Here is a 23,390-nt window from a genome sequence, read left to right on the forward strand (position 1 = left end):
TTTAGTTTTTTATTCTTGGCCTCTCTTGTTTGTGGATTCTTTTTTCTCATGTATTTGGCAGGTTGCCCCCTCGGCATTGATTTAGAGCATCTGGTGGGAAAGAAACAAGAGAATTTTTAGAAAGGAATGCAATAATATATCGGTTATACTCAAAAGGATTGAATCCTCGATCTCAGAAGTTGTCAATGCACGGGTAGCTAAAAAGGAAAACATGCATTCGACCTTCACTTCATGGGACAATAAACTTCTTGCTGAAAGGAAAGCTATATCTCTCCCTTTCAAAGGAAGTATGCTCATCAACACAACTCAACTTGCAAATAAAAAATAAGTTAAATGGAAGCCTCCAGACTTAGGTTATTATAAACTAAATTTTGATGGAGCCTCGAAAGGGAATCCTAGGATCTTGGGAACTGGTTTTGTCATTAGGAACTATTTGGGAGTAGTTATTCAATATGGGATGGCCAGATTAGCAGATGGCTCCAATAATGTGGCAAAGGCTCAGGCTCTCCTTTTCGGGATTAGATCAGTCATCTCCTCCAAAGTCAAGAAGATCATAATTGAAGGGGATTCTATGAATACCATTTCTTCTCTCTTGAATATTTCCATAGACAAAGGTAATTGGCGAATTGAATATGCTATTTAAGAAGCAAAAGCCCTCCTCTTTCAGTTTGAAGATTACACACTCTCTGATTGTTACAGAGAGGCAAATGCTCTTGCAGATTTTTTGGCAAATCAGGGATGCCTCCTCCCCCATGGAGAAATTTTTTTTTCTCAAAATGAGCTTCACAATATTCAAGGGTTTGAACCAATAGCCAAGTTGGAGAAAATTCAGAATCTTATTTAATCCTTTTAGTCATCTTTTAATGTTTTTGAATTATTTTGACTCGGCAACCTATCATCGTGGAGCTTTTCTCAAAAGTTTTTCACACCTTAATTATGAGCTTTTCATTTCATAATTATGGCATTGAAGATTAGTTTTTCCTTCACTCGTGTTGATCATTGTGGAGTCTGTCTCCACATGTTCTCACATAACCTCAAGGGTATTTTCTCTCCTAGTCTGGAGTACATCTGATGGCCATGTCTCATTCTCCACCTCTCCCAAGGATGTCCTCTATCAAGCTATTTATGATGTATTCCATGCCAATTTTTCTCGCACATGTGCCCAAACTATCTTTTTTAATTCAGCGAATTGCCACTCTTTCTTCACTTTGCAACCTCTGTTTTTCCATTTCTGGGTGTTGCGCTCCTTCAATGGCAGGCAAAATTGTTCTTCGCAGCGACTTTCATGTGCTTTACCCACTAGGCGTTAACCGAATTAACTTGCAAACTCTTTTTATCATTCCCTGCTTGAAGGTGAAGAAGGCAATCATCAAAATACTTGGTGTAGAATGGTTGGATGCAAATCAATTTAGTCCTCCATCTTGGGTGGTTTCCAGGTTTGCAACTCATATTATGGACCTCTCTTGGTCAGTTGATTTTACTAAATTCATTATTGGCTCTGTCGTCCAACCAAGCTTCTTCACATGGGAAGAACTAAATTTGCAAATCTCAGAGTATAACTTGTTAGTGGGTTAACAGTGGGTTGGAGGCTTTCTTGTTAGGGATGAAGTTTCTCAGGAGTCAATGCCTAGGTCTGTTTTCCTCTCCTTCATCAATGATCTTAGATGTGACTCCTATGTTTCTTTTTGTTCTTGGCTAAACAAAATGTAGAGATCTCACCAACCTTTTGTCCTCTCAAGCTCTTTCCAAATTCCAAGGGTTCAAAGTGCTCTTTAAGCATGCAGATATTGATCCTCATGGCTACGTAAGCTCCTTCCCCACTCTGATGGACATAGAATCCTCATCAGGTTCTTCAAATGGAAAATAGTGATGTATTTGTTGGCCCTCCAATTTTGCTTCCTTGGCTTCTGTGACAATCAAGCTTTGGCATGAATTTTGCTAAAAAGTTTTTGGTTGTTGGGTAATTGTCTCATTAGCTTGAATCACTTTTTGCTCAATAGGGTTTCTCCAGTGTTTTTTAAAACTCTCCTTGTTTTCCTACTTCACCGACTTTCATTATTACTCAAGGAGTCATTTCGAGCACGGGGGCACACTCGTTCCTCATACTTCTCACTTTCAACATGTTGTGCTCCTAATCTACTCTGGGTGGAGACAGTCTTGTTTGTGCCGACCCTCCTCGACATATCCAATTCGTGAATGGTTATCAATTTCAGTGTCTAATGTTGCCCTCTTTTGCTCCATAATTGTGGTTATGGTTGTTGTTTATGATCAGAGTTCCCAATCTGATGGGTTTTTCCATAGCTATGGTCTTCTATGTATTATGGCTTTTCTACTTCTTTTGTATGGTCTCCGATTGTACTCTCTAAGCTTTGTGGTGCTATCTAGGCATTCGACAGATGGATTTTGTTCTTTTCCCATCTGCTCTTTGCAAATTGATGATTTGGGGTATCATCTTTTAGCCTTTTGGTTTTTTTCTTTACATCTCACCCCTATTGTATTAGACTCTTTTATATTAATATATTATTATGGGCTCTATCCCTTTACCCTAAAAAAACAACTAAAGCATTAATATTAAATTAATTTATTAAAGCATTAACATTAATTTATTAATAAATATAAAGGTTTTAACACACACACACAGATATATATATATATATATATATATATATATTCACACACACATATATACATACATATATTTTATTTTATAACTCATAAGCAATTTAAATAAATTAATCTCCAATATGAATAAAAATTTATAATAAATTTAAAATTAAAACTACCATCACAACAAAACAATAAAATCCACATGAACACCAACAAAGAACATACACAACATACCAAGGGATGTCGGATTTTCACCTATGTGGCAATCTGATAGAGTTGACACTAAACAGAAGACACTATTCTATTACTGAGTCGAGCTAGGGTATGAATGTCATGCCTTATGCTATCTCCCCAACTTCCATCGGGATTACGTAGGAACGCTCAGACCTGAGAACTAGGTGGAGTCAATGTCTTGTACTTGCAATCCTGCATCACCGAGAAGAGCATATATACGAACATCATACATATAACCACCAATAACATGCACGTCGGTGAAGGGGAATCGTGACATCCTGTGTCTCTTTGAAGTGAGTGACGAAAGATGATCCCCTCGCACCCCATACAAAATCAACACATACATGAAATTGAATACATGATACATCTCATACATAAAGAAAATATGTCAGTATGTAGTAAGTGCACAAGAATAAAATCTATCATCTAATCATCCATAACCAATACTCATAAATAAAATTTAACATCTAATCATCCATAAAGATATTATGCATAACCAACATATATCAAATCAAAATTCATAAAAATATCTCATTCAAGAGGAATTTAATCATTAATAAGGAAGTCATAAGCACACATGAGAATCATTAGCATCTAACATAATTATCCTAAGAATGGTTCCTAGAGGGCATTACAAGATATTTGATTTTTAGTAAATGAATGTGATCCAAATTTCTTCTAATATGTCTCTATATAAGTGTGCAAGATGTTACAATGTAGTTGAATGAGTTATTAAATAACTTGTGAAAGGAAGAAGCTTCAAAAATAGTTCCAACAGAGAGCTCCAAACATTAACTCCAAACAACTCCAGACATTGTAGAAGGCTTTGAAGACATTAAGATAAGATAGAGAAGACTCTTGAAGACTCGGAACACACTCCAACATTCATCCAATATCATAGAGCATCAGTCATTCCTAAATCAATGAGCAAAGTATCTATTTCTTGCAAGATGTAGCTGCACACTACACTACGTTATCTTTCTCCAACAAAGATAACTCAAGTTAACAAAGAACTGCAATGTGATTACATGATTGTAGAATATTCTTCACGATGATAATCAATTATTTTGTCAACTGAACTGATGATTAATTCCTTCATTCACGTTGATAACTTAAGACTTCCTAAAAATCAGGTGCCCAAAAATTGTGAAAAATGTAGTCTCGGTAAAACGACGATATCTCCTTTGTTTCTTAACAAAATTAAAAAATTTAAAATGATCTAGAAAGTAGACTTGAAGGGATAAAATGCCTTTTGAGGTTTTGGCAATATTCACAATAGGGAAGGATAAGTTCATGACATAAAATGACTAAGATATATTGGTGGGATGAAGGACAACAATGTCAGTTTTCTCAAAATTTTGTAAACGACCCCATAAAAATAGGATCTCAGATCCACATTCTTAGTGGATTGTTGGGGTAGATATTGAATGAGAATATTATAAATACATTTTAATCAATTGAGTAAAGAGGGGGATTAGAAAGGCTTGTTTTAGCCTAAGGAAATAGGATAGACTAGTTTCATTTCAAACAATATATTTTCCAAAATTTCTTAGAGTAAATTTTAATCCAAGCAAGTATTTTATTTCTAGCAAGTGTGAATTAGTTTAGCATTTTCAATTCATGCAAGTGTGCCTTAGATTAGCCTTTACTTTCATGCAAGTGTGCCTTATATTGGCTTCCATTTCTGCAAGTGTGTTGTAGAATAGACTATCAAACTAGTTTTTTGAATTCTCTTTTGCATAAAGCCACAAACACTGCCCTGGATTGATAAATTAAATGGTGACGATTACAATGACCCCATCATGTATATGTATATGTATATGTAGGGGCCACAATTTCATGTGCTTTTATAATATCAATTAATAATTAAATAAGAATTTGCTTTTGATACTTTTCATATCCCGAGGTTGACATCACTTTTGGCTTTATAATAATTGACTTAATGATAATAACATATTTAATGCACTTTTGACCCCTTTATATAATTAAGTCATTAAGTCACTTTATAATTAATATTATTAAAGTTATAGATCATTAAATTCATCAAATGTCAAAATCCAAACATTAAAGAATCTTCTGGAATGCATTCCTACAATCTTAGGGGATGATCAGAATTCTCACCTGATTGCTATCCCATCCCATGATGAGATTTTGAAAGCTGTCAACTCCTTTGAAGGCAAAAAGGCTCCAGGCTCAGATGGTTTTCCCATGTTCTTTTTTCAAATGTATTGACATATTATTGGAGATGATGTGTCCAGAGTTGTGAAAGAGTTTTTTGGTGCTAGAAATTGCTCTTATCTCCAAACAGATGGGGGTTGATTCTATGGATCTCTTCAGAGCTATAAGTCTATGAAACTCTCTTTATAAGATAATTTCTAAGGTTCTAACATCTAGAATCCTGAAGTTGCTTCCCTCTATCATATCTCCACATCAAAGTGGTTTTGTCCCAGGTAGACAAATCTTGGACTCGATCATCTCAGTCCATGAAAATATTCATTCTTTGTCTAACTCTAAAAAAAAGGCTTTTTTCTGAAGCTTGACCTATCTAAAGCCTATGATAGAGTGTATTGGGATTTTATGATGGATGTGCTCTCTGCTTTTGGCTTCGGCTCTAGAAGTATTAATCTTATTAGACAAGTAGTTTCCTCAGCTTCTTTCTCTGTTTTAATGAATGGATCTCCTTCCCCTTTCTTTAAAGCCTCTAGAGGACTCAGGCAGGGAGATCCCCTCTCCCCGGTTATCTTTATTATAATGGCAGAGTGTCTGGGGAGATGTATTGGGAAGCTGGTTAAGAAGGGGGAGTTTTGTGGATTGAATCCATCTTCAGCGGATCAAATTTGTTCCCATCAGCAGTTTGTTGATGATTCTATAATAATGGGGAAAGCTACGGTGCAGGACTCTAGAAGTTTAAAGAATGCTCTGGATAGTTATGGTTCAGCTATTGGACAACTTATTAATTGGTCTAAAAGTTTTGTTTATTTTATTAACACCCTGGAGAGAAGGAGGATTAAAATAAGTAATATACTGGGTTGTCAATTAGGGAGTCTTCATGCTTCCTACTTGGGGCTCCCCTTATGCCATGAACCACCTGACACTTTTTGGGGAGCTTTGGTGGATAAATTCCACAAGAAGCTAACTGGCTGGAAGGGTGCTCTTCTTAGCCAAGCTGGTAAGGTCCAGCTGCTGAAATCTACTCTTCAAAGTATCCCTCTTTATGCCATTAGTCTCTTTAGAATTCCCGCCAAGTATGCGGAGGCTATTGAAAAGATTCGGAGAACTTTTTTATGGACAAGGGTTGAGGAGAAGAAGATAATGAATTTGATTGCATGGGATAAGGTATGCAAGCCAATAAGAAAGGGAGGATTGAGTCTTAGAAGAATAAGAGACATAAATGAGTTCCTTATGGCCAAGCAGATTTGGAGAGGGTATAAAAATTAGGGAGAATGGAAACTGATATGGGACAACAAGTATAAAAGACAATGTCCAACTCTTCAAAGCTTCCTTAAAGCAGAAAATATTCCAATTGGCTCCAACATTTGGAAAAATGTTTTTAGAACAAGAGACTTAATTGCCAGAGGTGCAAAATGGAAAATGGGAAAGGGAATCTTATCCAATTCTGGGATGATTCTTGGTTGCTGGAGTCCCCTTTGACTGAAAATCCTGAGTGGAGTAGATTTCAGAACTAGTGCAAGGAAAGATTTGGATCTATGGTGGGTGATTACTGGGAAGATGGACAGTGGAAGGATTTATCTCAGGTGGATCAGTCCTTGGGAAGTCTGAACAAAGTTATGAACTCTATGGTAAGGGTTGAAGAGGAAGACCAATTGATTTGGAAACTCACAGTAAGTGGTACATTCACTGTGGCTTCTCTTTATTATCATTGGTACTCTAACATGGAAAGCCCATGCTGGGCTAAGGCATGGGTGAAAGGCCTCACCCCTAAGATTAACATTTTTTTCTGAACAACTCTTCAAGATAAAATTCTAACAATTGAGAATATCAGAAAAAGAGGTATGAGCATGCCTAGTGTTTGCACTCTATGTAAGCAAAATGAGGAGACCATTAATCATGTGCTCTTTCATTTCCCTTTCTTTGCTGATGTTTGGGGATGATGTCTGGACCACTTCAAAATTAGTTGGGGCTTCCCAGAGTCGATTCAGGAGGTTTTCAACTCTTGGCATCATCCTTCAAGGAATAAGTCTACTACTTTATTATGGAAACTTTCTTTACCTCATATGTGTTGGGGTATATGGAAAGAGAGAAATGACAGAGTTTTCAGAGAGAAGGTTTCTAAGGCTAAAATTGTGTTTGAGAAAATAAAAAGAAATATAGTGGAAAATATGAATATCATAGGAGGCATTGATAATCCTCAAGACAAGGATGATCAATTTATCTACAATAAGTGGAGATTAAAGGGTCGAGAGCACTTTCAAATCAATCCTAGAGAGGGTGTGATATGGGTCAGCCTGCCCAATGGGTGGATGAAAATTAACTTTGACGGTGCTTCAAAGGGCAATCCGGGTGTTGCAGGATGTGGAGTGGTCCTTAGGGATGAATGGGGAACATGTAAAATCATAAAAAGCATCCCCATAGGAAATCAGACAAACCATTTAGCTGAAGCTATGGTGGCTTACCATGGGATGATCCTTGCTAAGGAAGCCAAATGCACTAGAGTCTGGTGTGAAGGAGATTCATTGAACATAATCAACTGTTTAAATATGAAATTCCCACCTTCTTGGTCAATTAGCAATGCTATTAAAGCGACTAAGAAAATTAGTGAGGAATTTGAAATGTGTGTTTTTACACGTGTATAGGGAAGCCAATTCCTGCGTTGATTGGGCTGCCAACCTAGCATGCCAATCAGAAGACATCATTACTAGTTATGGCGAGAGTGAGATTGCAAGTGAAATGAAATCCCTGCTTAATCTGGACTGCAACCAGGCTAGGCAACGTGGTACTTTTAATCATAGTTTCTAATGCCTCTTCCACTTTTATCAATGTAGGGTTATTTTGGAGGTAATGAGCATTTATATAGGTGTCTTCTCATAATTGTCTGACATGGATTCTGGGTGTTTTTACAGGGCATCCACAGAAACTAGAGAAGAGGTTTTGAGCCGAGAGAAGGAATTTTAAGGAAAGTGCAAAAAAAATGGGAGGTAATAAGAAAAGATTCGAACCCACCTCTTGCTCAGAATGGAGAAAGAACAATGAAGTGTGGGACATCCTTCAGTAGGGGGGTTTGAATGTGTTCATGGAGAGGCTAAGTGGGAAAGATCTCACAATTACCAACTATTTCATCAAGAACTAGAAAAATGGCAAAATCCTAGTCGGGTCCCAGATGATGAATGTTGATGAGGAGGTCATTGTTGAGGCTACGGGGATGATTACTGAGGGAATGAAATTTAATAGGGACCACAACATATCAGATAAAGCAGTGGACAAGTTCCCAGGCACAGATGATGAGAGGAGAAAGATGGTGAAAATCGATAATTCCTACCATTCCCCAAAGAGGATATGCAGGCCATGGAGGTTTGTTTTATTTGCTTCTATCACCTACATTACTTTGGATGGTAGGTTTACTAGAGCCTATGGTCATCACTTTGCCCTGCTCAACCATTTCCGCCATGGGGAAAATGTGAGCTTGCCTTATTATCTTGCCTGTTCTATGGACCATACTATCAAGGAGGTTCAAAAAGATCCCAAAGGTGACCATGCCCTCCACCAGAGGCTTATGGTTTTGGTTTATAAAATTCTTAAGGGGAAATGCATTGAAAAGCCTATTAAAGGCAAAAATGCAAGAGATGAGACTATGAAGAGTGAAGCCAATGGATTCAACTTTGATTTGGAGACTGAGGGAGATTCAGATGAGACTAGTTAAAAAGGGAGGAATAAGGCTAAGAGGAAAAGGATTGTGGTGGATTCAGACATTTCAGAGTTTGAAACTGAATCCTTTGAGAAAAAAATTATTAAAAAAAAGAAAGGGAAAGCAATTGGAAAGCATATTCAGAGGAAGAACACTAAAAAGGGAAATAATAAAGACATTAGCCATGTTCTAGTAGATTATGAGGAGGATGTTGAGGAGAACAAGAAGGATGAGGGTCAGGATAAAGAGGGGGAGGAAAACCCGATGATGGGCAACATTGAGGGTTTGAACACCATAAGTCTGCAAAAGGAGGATAAAGGGGATAAAAGTGGTATCGGTGATTATGAAACTATAAAAGCTTTATGTGATACCATCAGAACCATGGTGAAGGATATTAACAGTTTGAAGACTGATATGATGGCTATTACAAGAGTAACGGTTGGTGATAAACCCCTAGCGGAACATGTTAAGGAACTGATTGTTGTACTTCACAATGCGGAAGCAATTGAATGTATGGTGGGTAAAATCATAGCAACGGAAAACAAAAGGTCAATGAGATGGAAGATAACAAGGAGATTAAAGGAATGGAAAATAAAATGAACAATCTAGGCAGAAGAATCGACAGACTAGAACTCAATGTTAAGAAGATTGCAAAACAAAAAATTTAGATCCTCAAAGCTTCGGTGGATAACATGAACATCCTGATCAATAGATTTGAGAACAATGCAGAGAAGGATAATGACAAGGATCAGCTGGACAAGAACAGTCATGAAAAGAGGACCAGAGCCAATACAAGGACCAAGGGCAACATCAAAGGTCATGAGCTGGAGGAATTAAAGACCTCGGCAAACAACATGAAACATATGGTTGTCCATGCCGAGGATATCATGAAAAGTATTTAGGTCTCTGTCTCTATTTCTGCAAGGGGTCTAGGTCTTGTCTTTTTGTTGTCGTTGTACTGTCCTTTATTTCTGGTATTTTATGTTATGTATGTTGATCCCCTTTTTGTTCGAGTGGGATCTTTCTATTTTTTGAAGTGATCAGGCACGTTTCTTTCACATTCTTTTGATCTCCTGGCTTGTACAAGGTTCAGGTACCTTTCAAATACCTGCTTTTACTTAATCAAAACATTAAACTAATTTTACCAACTTCATTTATATAACCAAAGCGCCCTTGATCATCATGGTGGCTTACTATATATAGTATGGACCCCAACATCTAATAGACTTACTAAAAATAGTATGTGCGTGTCAAAGAATCTTAAATAATCCCAAAGACATGTGCCACAAATAAATTGAGATTCTAAGCTGGAGATTGCCACAGTAAGCTCCCCATAGGGTCCACTGAAGCCATAGAACCCCCTCCAAAGGGTCCCCTAAACATCATGTTATCCTATGGTGACCAAATTAATAGGCTAACCCCAAGGAATAACTAATGATTAGGAAGGGGACATTACAATTAGACAGTGTTACGCTTCTATAACATTGTGCCCTTCCTAGCTATAGGATTTGCATTGCCATCAATGGAGGGGTGTTTATCTCATTTTTGTATAAACTTCTTCAAGGATGTGAATTGCATGGCACGAATGGGACAATGAAATATGTTGCTTTGTATGTATAGGGATTCAAATCTTCAAACATAATGTTCTTTTTACAATATTAATAGATTGTGTTCAGTATTTGAAAACACATTATGATAGGGTCCACCAATATAAAGAAGGAAAGCATTCAAAAGTGCAAAACCCTATGATCTATGGGCTATGGATCGATTGCAAACAAGGAGGTGTCATTCATTGTGATGTTTTTTTACCACTAATGAGAATATTATAATTTGTAGGGTTTGATTATGAGATTTATATGCTCTCAGTGACCTATTGTTGAAATCTTTATGTGCATCCATCATGGAATTGTTTTAGATGTCGTGTGATTCCACCATGAGATAAATTGGGCTTGAAACTAGGATAGCCGAATCCACTGGGAAAGATATTTAAATATTCTCATTATTAAAATGGTAGGTCATTAATTCGAGTCTCAAGTGGTCAATATTGAGAACAAACGGTTGATGAAATCTTGAATTGCGAGATAGAGGCTTGCAGGGTGTTGAAACTTGAAAAATAATGTAGTGAAAAATGCGAAAATCTATAGAGGTTTTGAACGATGAGTTTAATTATCTGAGGGGGATAAGACTAATCATGAAAGGTAGCACAAAGATTAGTAAAATAATTGTAGTGAAGAGGAGTCCTCACAATGTATGGTTGTTAAATACATTTCTTAAATCTTTGTGTTAGAAAGGCACAAAGTTTTTTTCCCTCACCTAATTGATGTTTTCAAGGCTTGATGACTATGAATTACATCATTACTAAGAAGGAGGTAATGAGGATATCCCTGCAACAAGAGGCAAGAGGTAGGGAGTGATCATGAACAACCCGGTGAATGCATATATTTATGTTACCCCTTTGAATGGGCATTTAGAATTTGCAGCTCTTGTGGATTTTTGTAAAGAAAGTATTGATGTTTTTCTATGCAAGAAAATGAAATGAAAAACTAGGCTCAATTATAAAGGAAATTGCAAACAAAAGGGCAGAGTGCAGGTTGTTTGCAAGAAAGTAAGACATTGTAGCAAAATAAGTACAGGATGTGAGAAGTCAAAATGTAGGTAAAAATGTTCTAATGTTGAAAGTTTAATTAGAAAAGGGGTTGGGTATTTTTTCAATCCAAAAGTGAGAGGAGTTGCATAAAATATTTTCACTTAGAAGTGAAATGTTTTCACAATAGGTGTAGGGTGAGTGGAGTTACAAGTGAAGGCAAATGAATAATTATTTTCACCCAGGTTAAATTGACTTCACATGAGCATTGAGAGGATAAAGCAACATGCAACAAAGTGAGTGTTTTCATTAGGGGTAATGTGCAACCAAATATTTGTCATCAAAAATATTTCACGAGAAATATTTAAGACCAATGCATGAAGGTAAATAAGACAAAAAGATAATTTTAGTTGCAAGAGGAAAGGGAAAATCAAAGGAAAAGCTAAAAGAGAAGGGAAATAAATTATTCCACTTGTTGCAAATTAGACAAAGACTAAAGTGCCAAGTGTCTCCTTTATAACAATTTTAGGGCTTTCTTCTCTTCTCATCTTGCAGGGGTTCTAAAACTTTGTATTGGGCATGTAGAATAGAGAGAATGTTGAATATAAGCTTGGGTAAAATTTGTAGACTAAGTATTTTCAAAAGTAAATGTCAGTTAATTTTAGAAGCATCAATGAGAAATATCATGTAATTGCCTCCAAATTGTGTATTCAAAGTCATATAAAATCAATAATATCAAGGGTATTTTGATTCTGTCATTACAATATTCTTGTAATTATGTGACCTATATATGGGTTTCTTTAAAGGAAAGAATTAAATACTATATGCACATTGTTATGGTTTTGAATGCATAGTTTGGATCAATAGGTAGGATTCTCTGGTTACATAAGCGGGTTTGTTAATGTAAAGAATTAACATACTTTGAACCCACTAACTAGATTTAATTTGTTGATGGAATTGTTTTATGGTCTCTAATTTGACTCCATTCCCTAGAATAAGCACCAATATATTGTAGGTTTCAATGCATTTTCAGAAACATTCAAATATCAAATCCTTTTAATTTTATGTTGTAGGTGTAGGTTTAGAGTAGATTCTTTGTTCCCAATTTCTAAATGAGTGTGTGATAAACTAGGAATAGAGATAAATTCATGGTTCATGTGTGTTTTCCTTAGTATATTTTCATTGAGAAATATATGCTTAATATGCAATGTCTGTGTAAACTTGTTATAGATCTTTAGGCATTGTAAGGTCCACCCACCTTGGTCCTGTAGAGCCAAAAGTGTAGGAGACACCAATCTTTGATTTATTCTCATTTTTTTGCCATATCAACATTAAATCCAAGCATAAGACATGGATAGTCTTTAGGATATAATGATCTATTGATTTGGAAACCAACATTAGCCTTAGGCAAAATCTTTGGGTTGAAGTTGTAGCCACTACATGTTATTTGATCATTAGAACCCCTATATCGCCACTCGTTGATAAGACACCCATGGAGGCATGGTTTGATAAATTGTCTTTAATGATGCATCTCAAAGTATTTGGTTGCAAGGTATATGCACATGTGTGGAGTGCTAAAATATCAAAATTGGAGAACATGGTAATTAAGTGTATCTTCATTGGCTATGGTGATAGTGTGAAGGGTTACAAGCTTTCATATCTAGTTGCAAAGAAGGTTCTCTACAATAGAAAGTGTCATTTTCAAAGAGACGAAACCTTCCGTTATTGAATTGCAATCAAAGAAAGAAGAGAAATAGAATAAGGAGGTAGTTCAAATCCCACCTACTCTAATCAAAGATGAACTACACACTCCTATTGGTCCCGATGATGAGGGAAGCTCAAGTAGCTCTAGAATTTTTGAAGAAGATGAAGAACCTCAACAATTGAGGAGGTATACACATATTAGACAACAACTAGAAAGGTTTGGATATTTATTGTTGGATTCTAATTATTTTTTTGTTTTGATTGCTAACACTTATGAGCCTAGGATTGTTAGAGAGGCTATGAGTATGGATGATGTAGATTCCTCGATGAAAACCATGAAAGAAGAAATGGTTGCATTAAAGAAAAATAATACTTGAGATACAGTACCTTTTCTTGAAGGACAAAATCCTATAGGATGTAAATGGGTGTTCAACAAGAAATGTGGTCCATATGGCAATGTTGAGAAGCATAAATCATGGTCATGAAGGGTTATTCTCAAGTGGAGGGAATTGATAATGGTGAAATATTCTCTCCTATAGCCAAAATGACATCAATTCAGTTCCTTTAACCACTTGTAGCAACTTATGACTTGGAGATCAAGGAGATGGATGTGGAGACATCATTCCTTCATGATGAATTAGTGGAGGCATTTTACACGTCACAACTAGACCAATTTGTGGTTAAAGGTAAATAAAATTTGGTTTGTAAGTTAAGGAAATCTCTATACATTTTAAAATAGTCTCCTGGAATGTGATACCAAAAGTTTGATATTTTTGTGTTGAGTTTGGGGTTTCAAAGGTCTGAAATTGACCATTGTGTTTATTTCAAATATAATAATGGTTTCATTCTCATAACTATTTTATACATCTATTATATGTTATCTATTGAGAATGGTAAAAACATGATTTTTGAATTGAAATCTCAACTATCAACATAGTTTGAAATGAAAGATCTAGGTGCAGCTAGGTACATTTTGGGAACAAAGATCTTAAGAGATAGAACTAGCATAAAGTTTTGGTTGAGCCAAAGCAAGTATGTGAAATTTGTGTTGGAGAGATTTGATATGTTAGCTTGCAGATCCTTGGCAGTTCTTGCTTTACAAGGAACAAAATTATTAGTTGAGGATTGTCCTAAATTTCCCACTGAGATAGTGGAAATGACCAGAGTTCTTTATGTAAGTATCGTATGAAGTTTGACTTATGCTATGGTTTGTATGAGACTAGAAATTGCCCAAGCAATGGGAGTCCTTTGTTGATTTATGGCTAATCCTAGACAAGTGCATCAAGATGCGATGAAGAGAGTGTTTAGATATTTATGGGTACATTTGAGTATTCAGTGTGTTTTCATGGTTATCCTACTATACCTTGACATTTAGTTTTCTTTCATGGATATATGGATTCAGATTGGGTAGGTGACATTGACAATAGAATATCCACCAATGGTTATTTATTTACAATATCTGGTGGTTCCATCAGTTGGATGAGTAAGCAACAAACTATAGTTATTTTTTCCACTACAAAAGTAGAGTACATGATAGCTACTCATGCTTGCAAGGAGTCCATTTGGCCTAGATTAAGCTAAAACTAATGAACCAATCCTTAACATAATTAATAGTGTGAGTTAAACATGAACCTCTTTAGTAAACAAAAAAAATTATCCCACTCTTTTGGCCTAGTTGTAGTAAGTTTCCCTAGGGTTTGTGGGCAAGTGCTACACATTTTCTTTTTGGCTTTTATTTTCTTGTCTATGGTGGCCATTCCAAATGTGATTGTATTGTGAGCTCATTATGTGTTAAGTATTGTTTCTTTCATGTACCCCCATCAAACCTCTGATAGTATGTGCGAGGGGCCACACTGCAGAGAGTTGCACTAAACTAGCTGATTACTTGGGTAGTGATGATATTAAGTAAATAGGTGAAATACACTAGTGGAGTGCCTATATTGGCAAGTTTTTGAATTTAATAAGTATAGGAGGGCTTGAGATTGAATGGTTTTCGATGCACGAATAGTCAGGCAAAAACCAGTTGATTGAATTCGGTGACTTTCAACTTATGTGAATACGCTATGTGCGGTCAATAAATAAGGATGATTGAATTAGGATAGCGTAGTGGAGGCATAGTGAAGGTAGTTATGTGCTTTAAGTGTCATAAATCTCACGTTTCTAAGTTAATGAGTCACCTAATTTTAGATACTTGAGTTTTCTAGACTAGAATTGACCTAAAAGAGTGTCATTATGCTTAAATAGTATAAATTATTTCAATTTATGCCTACTTGATGATAGGAATTAAGAGCTATATTTTTATTTTTTATTTTTGCAAATGTGGTTAAAGGAGGTTTCCTTGGTAATATCCTAGTGATTTAGCACACACATAGTAATTAGTAGAAGAATTATAACTTGTCATCTTTTGTGAAATGAATTTATACTGGACGGATAAGGTAAGAATGAAGAACTCTGATTTTGAAACCTCACCTTCAGTCAAGAAATGACTGAATAATATATAGTTTGTCGAAACCCAAATTAAGTAGAACTAAATATCATGTATGCTTAAAGAAGTGCTTGGATCATATAATGTTTGATGTATCCTAACCCTTGTGACTTCCAGGAGTAAGTCGAAACCAAGGGGGGGAGGATGTAATGACTCTCCTCGACCTAGTTGATGCGACACCGTGATAGGCTTGCCAAGATACCAATATGGTGTTTCGAGTTGAGGTCAAGATGATAGCTCTGATACTTAATGTAAGTACAGATCCAATAGCTAATAAGATGAGAGGGGGGGTGAATCGTACAAACTTAATGTTCCATAAAAACAACAGATTCAACCTCGGTAACATATACTTCAGTAATATAACCAAAACTGCTAAACATGCAAACTCAAAAGCATATAAACATCATAACACTCATAACACCAGATTTAATGTGGAAACCCAAATAGGGAAAAACCACTATGGGATTTCAGACCCACTAAGAAATATACTCTTCTAGAGTATGCTCAGTTAAAAGCAAATCCTTTTAAAGATTACAAACACATTGCTAGATGTGACCCGGTTAAGGGATTTCCCTCAGATCTGTTAGGATCTTCACCTTGTTAGAAGTGACCTTGTTAAAGGATTTCAAACACTCAATCAGAATGTCACCTTGCTAGAGGGTTTTACAAATAAGACTGTTAAGTCCACTCGGTTAAGAGATTTTTTGTCACTTTACAAAATAACAGTAATAAAAAAATCTATCTGCAACTTCACATCTAAAATGCTAAAGCAGATTCTTATTTGCTCAATACAATAGGACTTATCTTGTCCATTTGCTGGGCTCTATACTCTGTTATTCAAACAGGTCTTCAAGCTTCTGTGCTCAGTAATCACTATGTAGCATCCTTGTGCATACATTGTTTATCAATAGTTCCTTATTTATAAACAATTTGCCAACCGCTTAATCTCCTTGATCACATTTCCCATGATCAATCATAGCCATCAGATCTTCAAACTTTGACTAGGTTCAATGTATCCTTCGATCTGAAAAATGTTTTACCCCACCTTGGAACTTGCATATTTTTCTTGGAACTTGTGCTAGGGTATTGTGGTTCAATCTGAGCTATAGATCTTCGTGCCGATTTTCCTTTGCCATAGATTCTTTAACAAACTTCATGCATGGCATACCAATCATTTAATCATAGCCAGCTCGTCAGCTTCCTTCATTAAATAATACTTTTATTCATTCAATGCATTATGTTACTACTCGGTTGCAACTCAATAAATACTAAACTTCACTCGGTAGACATTCTGCCTTCATTAACCGATAGCGATAACCTTAGGGTTTACCGACTAGGTTCTTTGCTCGATAACATGGTATAGTATTAACCTTACAATCAATAACATATGTAGGATATCAAAACAATCTAAACATCATGATCTCATCATTGTCTAACTCGGTAATAGTTGCCCATTGAATAACTTATTTCTCCCCTTATTCATCACATTCTTTCTATGTCTTTTACCGACATCTTTATACTCATCAAATCATACTTTTTAAGATATGGCAACATCATATTGAATTAGAAAATCAATTTCTTGACATCAATGACAAAATAATAATATCAAGACAGTAAACATCCTTAATCAGTTATATCCATAATCATCAACAACCTTCTCAATATCCTTATTGAAATACCAACAATCTCTCCTTGTCTGTTATAATGCCAACACATGATTTCATGTATTTTAGTTTCTTAGTGTGACGCTAGACATTATGCAGAATTATGTTATTCAATGGTTATGGATGATAGTGTAATTCTGTTGATCACATGATTTGTTAGATCCTGCACATATGCTCATGTGTTTAAAGGCCATACATGTTTTGTTACAATGATGGATATGTTTAGATTTGATTTGGTCTAATCGATATAATGAATTATGCTTATGATAGGTTGTGACTCTTTATGTGAACCAGATGATTAGTGAGATGTTATATGACACATGGATTCATATTATGTTGTTGATTAGATGATTAGCAATATTAGATATTGATTAACCATATACCTCGAAGAACCTTACATGCTTCTTATGAGATGATGGATTTTATTGTCTATGCTTCGCTATTAAATGGATATACTAACCTTAGTTTTTCTTTCTTATGATGCGATGTTTCATGAGTTGTATGCTCATTGTATGACTATTGTTTGATTGTATGCGTGGGGGAATCAACGTCACATCACTCATTGCAAGGGAGATGCGTCGTTGTGATATTAGACCACTTGTTTATTATGTACATATATATATGCACATGTATCATTTTGTGGTTGCAGGTACTAAGACATTCATTCCTCCCGAGCAACTGGGTGCGAGCTCCCCTGGCTTAATAGGTGTGAGCGTGCCTCTTCCCAATGGCAATATGTGGTTTGGAGATGTCGTTGGTTCCCTTCCCGCACTCTAGGTCTAGGTTTGACGTCGAGTCCTTGTTATCAGTCTTGGAAAGTTCGCCATATCGCCATCGTCGTCGTTATTTGTGAGTATGTGACATGGTGAGTTGTGCATTCGATTATGTTCATTTGGATTTCCTTAATAATGGTTGCTTTAATTTATTTGATATTGGTTATTTCAAATTATCTAATAAAGCTTACTTTGATTAATTTAATAATGCTATTTTGATTTACTAAGTTGGCGTTTGATATTTTAATAATCCTTGATTACCTTGTTATTTGCACTTTGAGTTTAATTTAGTGTTATTTTGAATTATTGTGATTTAACGATTTTTGAGTTGTGGCGATAATTAATTATTTAAATTATTTCGCCTCAATTATTTATTTGGTTTTGGCGATAATCAATCTATTTTGAATAATAAGATTAATAAGGGTGAATAGTAAAACAATTTTCCCTTATAATTATTTTGTTTATGTTTACTTTTTTATATTTACTCTTTATATCCACTTTTATATTTGCTTTTTATATTATTATTTAATTGTTAAATGTTTTGTTACAATTCTAATTAGAAATAATAAATATATGTGTTCTATGATTTTATTTTTGAATTCCCATGGAATGAAAGTTGAAAAAAAAACAAGTTTAAGTAAGAAGAACAAAAATAAAATATTACAATAGGAATATTTTATTAACTAAAAACTAGGGCATCTTGTTTTGGGGAAAAATAATAGAGTTTCCCATGAAGGCATTTTGGCTATTCTCTCTCTCTTCACAATCCGGGGGAAATTTCTGCATTTTCTTCTTGTTTCTTGCTTGCAATTAAGGAATCTTGGGTTTCATATTTTGGATTTGGCTGGAAATTTAGAATTAGAGAAGATTGGTTGATGAGATTTTGTGACTGTGCTGGAGGTGAGCAAAGATTTGCTTCAGGGTTCTCCTCCATCACATAGGGTAAAGGTAGGATTCTTTTGTTTATTCCCCTATCCAATTTCATTTCTTTGCTATATTTTCAGTATTGATTTTGTGTTGCCATTTTATTGTTTAGGGTAAAAGAAATTTATGTGAAATTTGGTTGTGATTGTGAATAATAGTATTTAAAATTTCTAGTTGTTACCCATATTTAACGAGTTAGGGTTGTAAATTTTACCACTAAATAATGATGTTAATGATTGCCTTCGTTGGGGATTTCTCTGTGATGTGTTTTTGCTTGCAGAAGAAATTTATTAATTACCAAATTCTTCCCTGCAATGAAATTCGTTTAATTGCCATGACGATAGTTTTTTTTTCCTTTTGCGCCCCCCCTGTCTTCTCCTGTTGTTGAATGTTTTACTTTGGTTGTTAATGGGGGACGATGGCACCTGTTTGCACCCCCACATATGGGGTGGGTGTTGCAACTCCCACCACATACGTGGTGGTGCAGTCAACACCACTCATGTATGTGGGAAGGGGCTACAACAACCACCATGTATGTGGGGAAGGTGCTGCCAACACCTCCCATGTATGTGGGGAAGGTGTTGGGCACCCCATCAATTTTTTTAATTTTTTTTTTAAATTTTGTTTCCCCCGTTTAAAACAACAAAAATATATAAACATATATAATGTGCATAATGCGTTTTTTTATCGTTGTGCCAATTTCCATAATGCCATATGCAATTTATGATCTGGATCTGCTACTCGAAATTTTATATGAATGTCATACAATCCAGTTGCAATCACTTATAAATGTAATAAATATAATTCGTAGTTGCTTTCTGTTGTATCTAGTAGTTAAAATTTTGGCCCTGTTATGAAATTTTGCATTAATTACCCTGCTGCAAATTGGATTTTTCCCAGTCTGCAACACTCAACCATTTTTGTTTTGGTTGTCATAAACATTAAGGAAAACATGTAATATTTTAGGCAATGAAGTATGTAATTTGATTTTCCTTGAATTCACTTGATTATGTAGGTTAAAACATACGCATGTACGTGTAGTCAATCTGATTTTTATTTGTCTAAAATTGGGTCATTATCAACTAGATGCTTGAATGTTATTGTTGAGTCAAATAGAGCCCAGCCCGCGAGTTTCAGCGCGAAGCGCGGGCTAAGAGCGATGTAATTCGTTGCCTCGTATTCTCTTTTTATCCTTCTTTTGTAATGTCATTTCATATTGTGAGTTATGTTAATTTGATACTAGAGGTCACTTTAATATTGTTGCAATTCTGGTTTTGTTAAATTTTAGTTAGTTCTTTTACAGATGCATGGGTTTTGTTCCTTGCATGCCCTCATGATGGTTCATGCCATGAGGTTGTTCTTTGTTTCCCGTTGCTTATTGGATAGCGAGTGTGGAGATATTGTTGAGTTGTTTAGTTTTGTTGCAGCAGTATTATATTTGGTTTCACACTCTTTGGTCAAGAGGCTCGCTTGCATTTTTGTTATGTCGTAATTGCTTGAATATGTGTTTGCATATGGTTATGTTATGGTATATTGTTTATGTCAATCTGCCTTATCTTTATAGAGCCTCTTGTGTTATTGATACAAGTCCCTGTCAAGGGAGTGGGCTCCTTTATGACACCCAGGGGTCATGAGAGATGGACTTTCACGAGGTTCCTTATAAGGATGCATGAAGTCTAGACCTTTTGGGCGTAAGGGAGTTTACCATATTTAATCAAGTGATAACTAATTAATGAATGGGTGTGGGTAGTTAGATAATTAAAAAGATAATAACTTTTCAGTGCCTCATGACTCAGTCCTAGGGAGGATGTTTTAGGTTGAGCATGAGAAGACTGTGGAGACGGTAAGCTAATATCCCTTGGTTTCTCTCTCAAGGTCGAGATGGCTATGCATGCCCATAGGCTAGTGCCTTATTCTTGGTTGGAATGTGATGACACTCCCTTGTACATGTGAGTCCTTTGCTTACCCTTGTATTCTTGTTATAATGTTTTATCGGCCTCTGGAACCTCTTGTTCTCTCTTGTTAGCTTGGTGCATGGTTGTGTGTATGGACATTGTTTGGTGTTAGTCACTTGGGAAAAAGTGTCAACCTTGGTTTAGTGTGCGAGTAGGGACCTAGCGACATCTCCTAGCTCATGGGGTCGTTCCTTGTAGGTTCCACATTGGTCGGGTGGTTGGAGCTTTTTGCCATTGGGTTTTTTCCTCTTCTTGGTGTTTTTCCTCATGCATGGATTTGGAGTTTTCTTCATGTTGATTTTGGATCCTTGGAGCAGATTTATGTATTGATTATCTCATGAATTGAGATTATTATATCATGTACTAGATTAGGAATATTGCTTAAGGAGTGAGTTAATCTCACAATTGTACTACCATGTAATAGTAACCTTCATTGTATCCATGATTATGCTTTATATTAAACCTTCAAATGGAAATATTATGTCATTAATATGTAAATAAGAAGAAAGAAGAAAAAGGTATACTCTTGTTAGTAATGTCTTATCATTGTTAGTTATGTAATTCCTTGAATTGGATACATAGAACATGAATGGATTAGTCATGCATGATATGTGAAGTGGATTAGTTAATTATAATTACAATGCGCTTATTGACAATTAGTTAAATCAGAAATTCAACCAATTATGTTGTATTAGTATGTTGGATATAAATTGTGTAGATGTGATTTCAATGCAATAGAATATGGATGTTTATTACTTTCCTCATGTTATATCTTTGACAAATAAAATGAACTAATGCTTGAACATTCAAAATCTTAATGTGAATATGGATGTAAATAAGTAGAAGATAGTATCTTGTTATGGGATTAAATGATTTGAAACGATAACATAAAAAAAAACAAAAAAAAACTTAGACTATATATGCTAAGGCATGGAAACACAAGATTGTTGATCACATAGTTGAATTCTTGGAACCTAGATTAACACCAAGGCTGAAAATTTTATTGAAACCCAGTGAGTAGATATCATTAAGAACTAAATGGGATTACATATATTTGTGTTAAAGCTGTAATGAAACTAATGTTGCATAGTTAGTATCATGAGCTTGTAGTTGCATAAGTAGGTTAATGTGCATGCCTTTGGTTGATGCATTAAGTAGTGGACACCATTATAGGAGTAATCATTTTAGCCATTGTAGCTCATAGTTGTCATGTTAAGATAAAAGTATAAGAGATTAAAGTAAATGCATGGAGCTAAGTTCAAGGTTGGTCATTTGATGACTTGTTATTATGTTCGAGCTAGGGATAAGGATGTGTATTCGTAGGTATTGTGCACTAACAAGGCTTTAGCATGCAGATTGTGATATGCATCTAGTCATGTGAGTTTGTGATAGTGTTTGCATTGGGCTCCCAAGTGGAGCTAGTGGATATAAGGAAGTATTTTGTACCTAGTTAGTGGTAATTGAGTAATGACGATGTTAACATGCATTATAGCAATTGAGGACAACAATAGTAGCATATCATGTGAATTGTATGATATAGGTTAATATGCATACACACACTTGTAGTTGTGTTCCATGATTAAGTTAGATTGTAGGATCATAAAAGTGAATTATTAAGATAATGGTAGATTAAATGTATTGATCATAAACCAATAATGACGTAGGACTTAGTAGCGACGTCAATGCCCTGGGGAAACAATGAGACCATGTAAATAATCAAACCTTTTAAACGTGACATCACTTGTAACAGTAACGTAATGCATGAAACAACGATTAAGCACTTGACGTTAAGTTAAAATTAATGAACCAATCCTTAACATAATTAATAGTGTGAGTTAAATGTGAACCTCTTTAGTAAACAAAAAAAAGTATCCCTCTTTTGGCCTAGTTGTAGTAAGTTTCCCTGGGGTTTGTTGGCGGGTGCTACACATTTGGTACAAACACTAGTTTTGATGTAGGACATGTTACCATTTATTGCAATGGTAAGAGCGACATTTGTTTAGTAAATAATCGTACCTTCCATGCTCGAGAAAAAAGTGTATTGATGTACAATTTCATTTTGTTTGTGATATGGTAGAAGATGGAAAGGTGAAGTTGGAGAAGGTTGATATTTTGAAAAATATTGTAAATGCACTAGTGAAGCTCGTGATCACAGAGAAGTTTAGATGGTGTTTTGGTTCCATGGGCCTTAGGTCCCTGAACAATTGATGTAGTTGACTCTTAACATGTCTTTGACAAGTGAGAGAATGTTTGGATTGAGGTATCTCAACCTTAGAGTCCTAACGATGATGATTTATTTAATTATTTAATGTATAAATTGTTTGTATCCTAAGTTGCTAACTTTGTTTTTCATGTCACTTTGTGGGACCTCTTGGTGAGGTGACATCCTACATGGTGGATGATGATTATGACAAAGTTCCTATTTTATAGGAAGTTGGAACCCACCTTGAAGGACCAATATTTTAGGTGGCAAGTGTTGTGTGTTGCAATGTTGGCACTATGACAGTTTCCTATTATGACTATGACAACTTATTCATTGTAAGAGTCGGGAGGAGTTAGTTTTATATTGTTGAGTTCATATTCAAGCCAAATGGCTT

This window comes from Cryptomeria japonica, chromosome 8, assembly GCF_030272615.1.
Source record: "Cryptomeria japonica chromosome 8, Sugi_1.0, whole genome shotgun sequence".
Classification (NCBI taxonomy): domain Eukaryota; kingdom Viridiplantae; phylum Streptophyta; class Pinopsida; order Cupressales; family Cupressaceae; genus Cryptomeria; species Cryptomeria japonica.